The 11757-nt window shown below is 39.0% G+C and overlaps 1 pseudogene; it reads right to left on the reverse strand.

The window, feature by feature from the left end:
- Window positions 1–4131: 4131 nt before the first annotated feature.
- On the reverse strand, window positions 4132–5479 carry LOC132009866 (elongation factor 1-alpha 1-like; annotated as a pseudogene).
- Between the last annotated feature and the right edge of the window lie 6278 nt (window positions 5480–11757).

Raw genomic sequence — 11757 nt, forward strand, 5'->3', positions numbered from 1 at the left:
TTCCATGTACTTAAAATATGTAGCTTTTTTTGTGGAGAGAAATAATCTAATCCTTGGGCTAGGTAAACAGGTTGTTTCCTTCCTGATTTTTATTTTAGCTAACTACATTCTCTCCATGCTTGAGTCTACTTTTGAATGAAATAATTTTGTGTTTTAGTCTAAATGCCTTAATGCTGATTTTTCTAGACATGAAATTATATCTAAGAAATACACCACTAAAGACATCTACCCTGTAAACATATAATGACTAACTCTGGGCAATTTACTATTTGAGTTGGTAGGTCTTCTAGTGTGGAGTTCCATCAAGGGAAATAGTTCTGAGTTTCAACAATTGTATTCTAGGAACAACAGCAATAACAAAAACAGGCACTTGGTTAAAAAGAAGTAAATGAAAGTTATTGTTATTTTTCATGAGCTTCTAATCTGTAGAAGATGGTCCTCTCAGTGTATAAATTCATTATATCATTAAGTCATTTGATTCCCACAATGTCTACAAGATGGATCAGTCCAGGGTTAACACCATCCCCAGGTTGTAGATGAAAACCATGAGACACAAAAAGGTTAACTGGCCTGTACAAGGTAACACAGAAAGTTAATGTAAAACAGGGACCAATCCAAATTTCCTGGTCGATCATTTAATTTGTTACTTCACAGAATGATTTGCCACATTACTTCACTTCCCATCATCAGGGCCCACACTGTCCATATCTAAATGTCTTCAAGAAACACAGGAACAGGGACGCCTGGGTGGCTCAGTTGGTTAAGCAGCTGCCTTCGGCTCAGGTCATGATCCCAGCGTCCTGGGATCGAGTCCCACATCGGGCTCCTTGCTCAGCGGGGAGCCTGCTTCTCCCTCTGCCTCTGCCTGCCATTCTGTCTGCCTGTGCTCGCTCTCTCCCCCTCTCTCTCTCTGATAAATAAATAAAATCTTTAAAAAAAAAAAGAAAAAAGAAAGAAACACAGGAACATTGACTATTATTCCCCTGGATTCACCTTTCTCCTTTGTTCAGAGTAAGCAATTTCTAACCACTACCACATGTGATTGTCTTCCAGCAAAGCTTTCCCATATATGACCTGAAATTTTCAAAAGAGATATCTATTGCTACACTGAAGTGTGAGGAAGCATTGGGTTTTATCTTCCCATATCCCAGCTTAATCTATTAAATTTTGAACTCCGTGATTCTCTGAAGGTGTTTAAGATTCAGTGCTCAAATCCCAAATTTCTCAAGGGTCAGCAAGTCAAATTCATTTACACTTTGTTCCTGAGTTTCTTTCCCTTTTATTCCCTTTTTTATGTGAAAAGCAATAAAGGAGTGACCCTTGCTTTTCACTCAGAACCTCTTTGGTCTGTACTTTAATCACTTCTTATCTGGTATCTTCACTTAGGTTATCCTGAAAATAAGTGCTACACAACTATTTACTTCTTGCTGGACAATTCCAGCAATTTTTACCAAGTCAGCTTGATGCCTACTAAGATTGGCAGTTATAAAATCATGAGTCCAAATCTGCCATTACTTGGAATGCAATAAAGTCAAATACGTGGCATTGCAAAATACAAAGGAAAACTATTTGGGAAAACTATTTTGTATAAAACAAAGCATGTGATCAGCTAATGAATCTTGAGTGAACAAAACAAAGCATTAGTTATAATCATATAATGGAAAATTCTTCAGCCATTAAAAGCAATGGACAGATCTATATTTACTGACATGAGAAGCTTGTAACATTTTATGGAACTCTATACAGTATGGCTCCATTCTTAACAATATGGCTCCATGAAAAATAGAAGTCTAAAAACTCTGATTCTCTCTAAGCAGAGGACTTATAGGTTATTTTCATTTTTTTAATTTATTTTTACTTCCTAGTTTTCCTACAATGAATTCATCTTTCTTACCTTATAATAATGGAAAAGTCAAAGCCTGACTGTAGAAAGTTAACTAAAGGAAAGGTTAACAAAACCGTGGTCCTTCCTTTCCCATCCTTCAAACATGGGAAGGATCAGGGAGTAAAATTAATGTAAAGGAAAACATCGCATTTGACCAAATAACAAATTATTTCTGAGAAGAAATTAAAATTATAATGCTAATTAATATTCAAGAAATTATAAATAGGTGATCAGCAAGTTAAGGGCAGCTTCTTCCCCATCTTCTCTGCAACTTATTTTCTTGGTTCTCCCCTTTTTTGCTTTAGGAAAAAATAGGCGGTTTAGTGAAAAGAGGTTCGAACTTGGCAGTCAAAGGCCTTGATTATCCTATTAGTCTCTCTTAGTTGGGTAGGATTCACTACCCCAATGGGCTTTAGTTTCTTTATCAAGAATGAGGATTGGGGATACCTCCATGGCTCAGTCGGTTAAGTGTCTGTCTTGGGCTCAGGTCATGATTTCAGGATTCCAGGATTGAGTACTACATCAGGCTCCTTGCTCGGTGAGAAGCCTGCTTCTACCAGCTGCTCCCCCTGCTTGTTCTCTCTCTCTCTCTCTCTCTCTCTCTCTCTCTCTCCCTCCCTCTGACAAATAAATAAAATCTTTAAAAAATAAACGAAACTTTTTTAAAAAGAATGAAGACAATAACACCACCTAACTTATGATGTTATTATGAGAATTCCCTGAGAAAATGCGTATGAAAATATGGACAATGGAGTTAGAATTCAAAAAATATAACTTAAACAGAATTTCTGCCCCAATTCTCACTTTGGTTTTCTGCTCCACATGAAACAAACAGATACGTTAACTCATCAGGTTCTTGGATCTCATTTCCATGGACTATTTGGTCCCAATTAATATTCAAGTTGAGATCTGACAAGAGCTATGTCTTTCTAATTATCCCTCTGTGCCACCTAGAGGCTCAGAAAGGTTTGAATTTGTTGAACATACAAAACAAAATGCCTATGTGTCTTTGTAGAAGGATTCTTGGCTTGAAACTAAACTGTGTCCATGTCAATACTCAGCCATGTCAGGACAAATCTGGCTGCCTGTTAGGATAGGCCCATGAAAATTCCATTTGCATGAATGAATGGGACCTTTCCTCTCTTAGCAAAGAATAGAAATTTTCTCCAGAGTTCTCTTTGGAAGTCTAAACATACTTTTAGCCTTGTCTCTCCTTCCTCAGAAAGATAAAAGAACATAACATATACATGAAACAAGAACAGGGTACTATGAAATAATATATAAGAGAACAAAGAAGAGCCTTGAAGATTTAAACTGTGATTGTCTGTTCACATTTAAAAGGTAATAGAAGAGTTTAATGAACAAAGAAACTTCCAGAAAATAGGACCAAAAATATCAAAGAAATAGAAATAAAAGAGGAAAGTTAAGAAAGAGAATGAAGTCCAACATTTTAGTTTCAGAAAGAGGGACTGCCATCTTTTTTCTTAATGAGCCTTTTAGTACTGTTTGAATTTTTTTTATTGACATATAATGTATTATTTGTTCCAGGGGTACTGGTCTGTGATTGATCAGTCTTACACAATTCACAGCACTATCTTAAATTTTAAATGTGCACATGTATAGCCTTGATAAAAACAGAAATGAATTTTGAAATTACTATTTATACTCATTATAAACATTTTTTTACTTCTAATTTATTCCTTAACACCCCATAGTAACTATATTATTAAGTCAATACTGATATTCTAAATGCCAAATCTTTTTTTTTTTCTTACTAAACTTTTGTTTTAAAGGATGTTAAAATTCTGTGACAGATTTTTGGTTAAGTTGTTTCCATTAAAGTACTGATTTTAAAAACTAATAACTTTAAACTGCCATACACACACAAAAACAAATGGCCCACAAAACATTATCCTTTCCTTCTGAAGGTTTTATGTTGTATTGTAATCATTAACCAGCCTTTTATTATTAAATTTAAATGGCCAATTAGGGTGCCTGGGTGGCTCAGTGGGTTAAAGCCTCTGCCTTCGGCTCAGGTTGTGATCCCAGGGTCCTGGGATCGAGCCCCACATCGGGCTCTGCTCAGCAGGGAGCCTGCTTCTCTTCCTCTCTCGCTGCCTACCTGTGATCTCTGACTGTCAAATAAATAAATAAAATCTTTAAATTTAAGTGGCTAATTGACACAAACAGTTCTGAGACCATTCTTCCACCATTAAGACTGGGGTGGCAGGTATTGGGGATAATATTCATTTAGCCTTCTGAGCTTTCTGGGCAGTCTTGGCGGTATTGCCACTCCAGCTGCCTTCCTGTCCACTGCTTTGATGACACCTACAGCAACTGTCTGTCTCGTCTCACAAACAGCAAAATGGCCCCAAAGAGGATAGTCAGGACAGCTCTCAACACACATAGGTTTGCCAGGAACCATATCAACAATGGCAGCATCACCAGATTTCAAGAACTTGGGACCATCTTCCAATTTTTATCTAGAACAAGAACCTATCTTCTCCTTCAGCTCAGCAAACCTGCAAGCAATGTGAGCTGTGCGATAATCTAGTACAGGTACATATCCAGCACTGATCTGGCCTGGATGGTTCAGGATAATCACCTGAGCTGTGAATCCAGCTGCATCCCTTAATGGGTCATTCTTGCTGTCACCAGCCACATTGCCACAATGAACTTCTTTGACAGGTACATTCTTGACATGGAAGCCCACAATGTCCCCAGGAAGAGCCTCACTCAAAGTTTCATGGTGCATTTCAACAGACTTTACTTCAGTTGTAACATTGACTGGAGCAAAGGTGACCATATGCCAGGTTTAAGAACACCAGCTGCCATTCGGCCCACAGGGACAGTATCAACACCACCAAATTTAAAGACATCCTGGAGAGGCAAATGCAAGCGCTTATCAGTTGAATGAGTTGTGGCAGAATGCAATCCAAAGCTCAAGCACTGTGGCTCCACTGGTATTCCCATCTTAGGGATGACTTTCCATCCCTTGAACCAAGGCACTTTAGCACTTGGCTCCAGCATGTTGTCACCATTCCAACCAGAAATTGGAACAAATGCTACTCTGTTGGGGTTGTAACCAATTTTTTTGATGTAGGTATTGTCTGCCTTAATGACTTCCCTGTAACTCTTCTGGTTGTAGTGTGGCTCCATGGAATCTGTTTTACACCAGTGTGTAAGCCAGAAGGGCATGCTCATGGGCCTGCCCATTCTTAGAGATACCTGCTTCAAATTCACCAACACCAGTAGCAACAATCAGGACAGTACAGTCAGGCTGAGATGTGTCCATTATCATGTTTTTGATAAAAGTCTCTGTGTCCTGGGGCATAATACTTACTGGTCTCGAATTTCCACAGGGAGATATCAACAGTGATACCACATTCATGTGCAGCTTTCAGCTGATCCAAGATCCAAGGCATACTTGAAGGACCCTTTTTCCATATCAGCAGCCTCCTTCTCAAATTTTTCCATGGTTCTTTTGTCAATCCCACCACATTTGTAGATCAGATGACCAGTAGTGGTAGACTTGCCCGAATCTACTACATGTCCAATGACAACAATGTTTATTTGAATGTTTTCCTTTCCCATTTTGGTTTAGGTTTAGCAGTGGTTTTCATGACACCTATGTTCTGGTGGCAAACCCATTTGAAAAAGCCTAAATGCCAAATCTAATGGACTATTTTCAATACTCATACTACTGAAGAACTATGCAATATTTGCATTCAATCACTTCCCCATCCTCATTTAATTTCTAGGATGGCCCTCTCCCCAAGCTCTCCTCCTCTTAGCTCAGTATCACCATGGTTGATTTTTCTTTACATTACATTAAACTTTGATGTCCCTTAGGGTTCCATTTTATATTTATCCTCCTCTTAATCCATGCACTCTTACTGGATGACCTTACTCCCAAGTTTGAACTGACAGTCTATAAGCCAGTGACTGCCAAATCTCTAATCCAACTATCTGTATCTTTATCTAATGTCTTAAAAACTCCTCAAACTTAGCATGTACAAAATTGACTTCATCATTTTCCCATTTCTCCCCAACTCCAAAATCCAAATCCTCTTAGTCTGCTACAATCTTCATCCAGCAGAATGATCTGACCCAATTAGAAACCATGTGGTCATTCTCAACAACTCCCTCAATCTTCAGATGAGAAAGAGCTTTCCATTTTAGGCTCCTCATCCTCACCACTACTACCTTATTTTAGCCCTAATGTTTCCCTTCAGATGCCATTCTCTTCCCATGACTGACAATTCATCCACTCTCTTCATTACTGCCAGTTATTTTCCTAAGAGCCAAATCTGATCACATCCTGCTCCTACCTAAAACCTTCCACTGGCTCATTATCAGTACAGTAGTTTTTTTTTTTTTTTTTTTTTTTTTTTTTTTATCAAATGTCAAATGTAATACCTCAATAAAACTGTTAAACATAAAGTGCCACTGCAGCCTACATGACGAGCATTCTCTGAACAAAAGTGAAAATGTCCTTTTGAAATTAGTTTTGGATTATTTTAGAAAGTTGGGAAACTAAGTTGAGCTTCATGTAGAAGTCTATAGGAACTACGGGTGAAACACCTGCATCCAGGAACCCAAGAGAGTCTCAATTTATCTGAAACTCTTTTCTTTGGGGAGTACAATACCCCTTCCCTGCCCCCTGGTGACAGAAATGTACCTGCAGTGACCTCAGTGTCCACCCAGACACACAAATGTACACACATAACATTTTTCCTGAGGTTGGTCTGTGTATGTCGTGTCAGGGCACAGGGACAGGATAGGGGAAGGGACAGGGAACCTCTCTGGGTGATGACAACTATCCTGGCTGGTACTGCAGGGATGTCCATCCTCTTTGGTCAAGTCAGACTGCCATGGTTTGCCATGGAGTTCCAACTCAGGCTTCACAGGGTTCCACTGGGTCTGGCCATCTGCATGTGCTGTGTGTGTGTGTGTGTGTGTGTGTGTGTGTGTGTCCTTTTCCTGTAGATTCAGAGCCTAACCTGCAATGCCACAGGAGATAAGAACACAGGGTTCTGGGAGTAGTGAGGAAGAAGAACTTAGTTTGCATGGCTTCACAGAAAAAGTCACATTGCAGCAAAGTCTTGAAAACTTAGTATGAGTTTTCCAGTTGAAGAAGTTGAGGAGGGAATTATAGGCAGTGTGAACAGAATGAAGTGATAAAAGAGCCCGAGGCATTCAGGGACCAGTGGGGAGTCCAATGTATTTGCGGTGAGGGTTGTGTCTGTGTATTAAGGTAACATTGACTGAAGTGTGGGTTGTAATCAGACTGTGGAAAGGACTACACAGTCCTACAAAATTTAATAGAAGTGGCTGCACAGAACAGGAGCACATGCCACTTACCCTTGAGAAGCTTGTTCCTTGGTTCCCTATAGGCTATTCAGCTGCCACTGACCTCTACCTTTAAGTAGGGTATAGCCATATTTGAGAAAGAAGTTGAAATCTTGCTATACCACTACACTTTTATACTTGGACTTGTCTTGTCATTCCAGAAGAATGTGTACTAACAAGCTATGATTTTCCTTTTTAGGAAATGTTAGCAAACAACAGGCCATTCTGGTTATTAAACCAAACTCAGGACCAACACAGGCATATCCTCACAGATAGGAGAAAGCTGAGACAGGGGACAATGTCCATGAATAATGTTTTTACCCATAGATTACAAACACATAAAAGCTGCCAGCTTTGTATTATAATTTATATATTTATGTTCCCACCTCTATCACAAGACTGAAATTTCTAAAGTCAAAGGTCAATATTATTCACATTTGTATACTCAGTGACAAGTCCAGTATTGGACACCTAATACAACATTCAATATATTTTGTTGAATAAGCCAATCTAATATACCTTTCAGAATCAGGCTCTCTATAAAATCTGTCAGGTTTCACAATCTGTGATTTCAGGCTTCTATAATTTGGCAAAGCAAGTAGAAAAAGGTTTTTCAAAGAAGTAATCTTGAGCAGCTAAAATTATAGGATATTCATGATATCCTTGCACAAATCTGATCTGGAATACCAGCTTTGGTGTCTACCCTGTGGGGAAAATAATCATAATACTGCCTGGCCACCTGGAGTCACAATTATACCTGTGGGAAATTCAAGACCAAATGGCAAGCCGGAAGAAAGAAAGGGTCCCTCTCCCACTCCAGACTTCAGATGAAAATGTCTGGAGAAGGGGATTTCCAAAATGCTACAAGGAGGATGCTTGAGGCAGGTGAATTCTAGGTAAATCACTCTAACTAGCAGCCTAAGCTGATGGTTCTACACTCTACTCTCCCCTTCACAAGTGTCAGAAAAACTTAGCAGTTCAGTGTCAGACACACCTGATTTCCAATTTGGATACTACCATTTCCTACTTGTATAACCACTGGCAAACTGCCAAAACTCCTTGGTCTTCTTTTTCTTGATTGGTAAAAAGCAGGATTATTGTGAGAACATGAGGTAAGGTATTTTAGATACTAGGCCCAATTTTCAGTTTATATTGGGCAATCCATCATTGGTAGCAAATAGGAAATAACTAAACTAGCAGAACTTAATGTATGTGATGGGAAGCACTGGACCAAACTTCAGACCAGGGTAATAAATTTAGCAACAACACTGTGACCCTGGACTAGTCACATAACCATTTAAGGATGTAGCTTCCTCAACTGTATTTTAAGGAAACTGGATTTGACTATTAAGTTTTTTTTTTTTTTTCCTAGCCAACACTACATTTCAAGATTCCATATAGCTAGTTTTATTTTCAGGCTCCCATTTCATGAGTAACATTTTTTTTTTAATTTTATTTAATTTTTCAGTGTTTTAAGAGTCATTGTTCATGCACCACATCCAGTGCTCCATGCAATATATGCCCTCTTTAATACCCACCACCAGGCTCACCCATCCCCCCAGGCCCTTCTCCTCCAAAACCCTGGTTGTTTCTCAGAGTCCACAGTCTCTCCTTCATCTCCCACTCCGATTTCCCACAATTCACTTTTCCTTTCCTTCTCCTAATGTCATCCATGTTATTCCTTATGCTCCACAAGTCAGTGAAATCATATGATAATTGACTTTCTCTGCTTGACTTATTTCACTCAGCATAATTTCCTCCAGCCCCATCCATGTTGATATAAAAGTTGGGTATTCATCCTTTCTCATGGCTGAGTAATATTCCATTGTATATATGGACCATATCTTCTTTATCCATTCATCTGTTAAAGGACATCTGGGCTCTTTTCATAGTTTGGTGATTGTGGACATTGCTGCTATGAACATTGGGGTACAGATGGCCCTTCTTTTCACTACATCTGTATCTTTAGGCTAAATACCCAGTAGTGCAATTGCAGGGTCATATGGTAGCTCTGTTTTTAATTTTTTTAGAACTCTCCACACTGTTTTCCAAAGTGGCTGCATCAGTTTTGCATTCCCACCAACAGTATAAGAGGCTTCCCCTTTCTCCACATCCTCTCCAACACTTGATGTTTCCTGTCCTGTTAATTTTGGCCATTCTAACTGGTGTAAGGTGGTATCTCAATATGGTTTTTGTTTTGTTTTTTAAAGATTTTGTGTATTTATTTGACAGAGAGAGATCACAAGTAGTCAGATAGGCAGGCAGAGAGAGAGGAGGAAGCAGGCTCCCTGCTGAGGCACTCTATCCCAGGACCCTGGGATCATGACATGGGCCGAAGGCAAAGGCTTTAACCCACAGAGCCACCCAGGTGCCCCTCAATGTGGTTTTGATTTGAATTTCCCTGATGGCTAATGATGACGAACATTTTTTCATGAGTCCGTGACAAAGGGCTGATCTCCAAGATCTATAAAAACTCCTCAAACTCAACACCCAAAAAATAAATAGTCATGTCAAAAAATGGGTAGAAGACATGAACAGACACATCTCCAAAGAAGACATACAAATGGCTAACAGACACATGAATAATATTTTTAACAATGAAACAACTGAGGCCAGAATGATTAAATGACCTCTCCAAGATCAAAGTCAAATAGTTACTGCATACAAGATTCCATGCATAATTGCTAGATCTCACTTAATCTTCTCATAATAGGGCTGTTTGGGTAAGGGGAAGTAAGTTTTCTACCTTCTTAAAATGACAGTTGTTTTTAACTAATAGAGTTGGGAACATTAACTTAACATAGACCTTTTATTCTGTCAAGAATCACCCGGGAGGATCCTTGTAGCCTACAGACATAATTTTAAATGTAAATACCACAGTCCTCAAAAAGTTAAACAGAGCGTTACTATATGACCTAGCAATTTTATTTATAGATATATACATAAAAGAAATGAAAACAGTGGCTCAAAAAGATGCTTGTATGTATATGTTCATAGCATCACCAGACAAATAGCCAAATAGTAGAAACAACTCAAAGGTTTACTAAAAGATAACTGAATAAATTGTGGTATATCCATACAATAGAGAATTATTTTGCCGCAAAAAAAATTAAGTACTGATACATGCTAAAATATGGATAAACCTCAAAAATACTATGCTAAGTAAAATAAGCAAGACACAAAAGGTCATATACCATATGATTTCAGGTATATGAAATATTCAGAACAGGCAAATTCATGTAAACAGAAAGCAGGCTGGTGGTTGCTAGGGGCCTGAGGCAGTACATGTGGAGAATAGAAAGCGCTTAATGAACACACAGTTTTATTTGGAGGTGATGAAAATGTTTTAGCCCTTGATAGAGATGGTGGCTCTACAAAACTGTGAATGTATTAAATGCTAACTGATTTGATAAATTTAAATGCTTTTATGTTATATGAATTTCACTTTATCAAGTCAAAAGAAAACTGCCACTAGGAATCTGAAGTCCTTTTTTTTTTTTTTTTAAGATTGTATTTCTTTATTTGTCAGAGAGAGAGAGAGGTGCACGGGCACAAGCAGGGGGAGTGGTAGGCAGAAGGAGAAGCAGGCTCCTCTCTGAGCAAGGAGCCTGATATGGGACTCAATCCCAGGACCCTGGGATCATGACCTGAGCCAAAGTCAGACACTTAAAAAAATGAAGTCCTTACAAAGACTTCAACTCTGAAGTTTAATATTACTCGTGAAAGTGACTAATGTGGCTCTAACTGTGGTTAGTTAGCAGGAAAGAACCCCAGGGGCTAAGGAAAAACTGTCTTTAAAAGGAGAGGGTCCCAGGGCCATTGCCCCAGCTCAACAGGACCTCAGTTGCTATTGGTGGAGACTGGGCTTCCTTGTGGCTGATGCCCATCATCCTTGCATCCACCACCTGGGCACCCGGGGAAAAGTGGATGTGTGCCCACTCAATCACAACTTTACTCATTCTGTATCTACAGAGGGAACAGCTCACCAGTACCAGACATCATTCTATAATTTGGGTATGACAGAGGGATGATCCTTATTTTCATGGAACTTAAATAATACAGAATAAGACACATGAAAGACAATAATAGGAAAAGAGTAAATTCAGACAAGATTACAACTAGAAGAAAAGACAGCAAAGTAACACAGAGTTGCGTAGATTGGAGGAGAGGTGCAGCAGAAGAGAAGGTGGGCAAGGAAGCATTTCTGAAGAGGTGATGTTTTAGATGAGGGAGACCTAGATCTTCAGAGGGAAGGTTGGGTGGGGAAGTCATACCACAGCACAGCAAAAATTAGCTTCACCAATATGGACACTAAAGGTCATAAACTAACTCCTTACAAAGCTAACTTCTATATTCTGCATACAGTGGACATTTAACAAATATTGTTAAAGATCACAATGAGAGGAAAAGGCTAAATGGCAAACAAAAGGCTGAGTGTGGGGGAGGGGAAGTTGTTTTCAATATTGTCTGTAGGAAGCAAATCCTTTTCTACTACTCAGATATAATTTCTGACAAGACTC

Source organism: Mustela nigripes, chromosome 2, assembly GCF_022355385.1.
Source record: "Mustela nigripes isolate SB6536 chromosome 2, MUSNIG.SB6536, whole genome shotgun sequence".
Classification (NCBI taxonomy): domain Eukaryota; kingdom Metazoa; phylum Chordata; class Mammalia; order Carnivora; family Mustelidae; genus Mustela; species Mustela nigripes.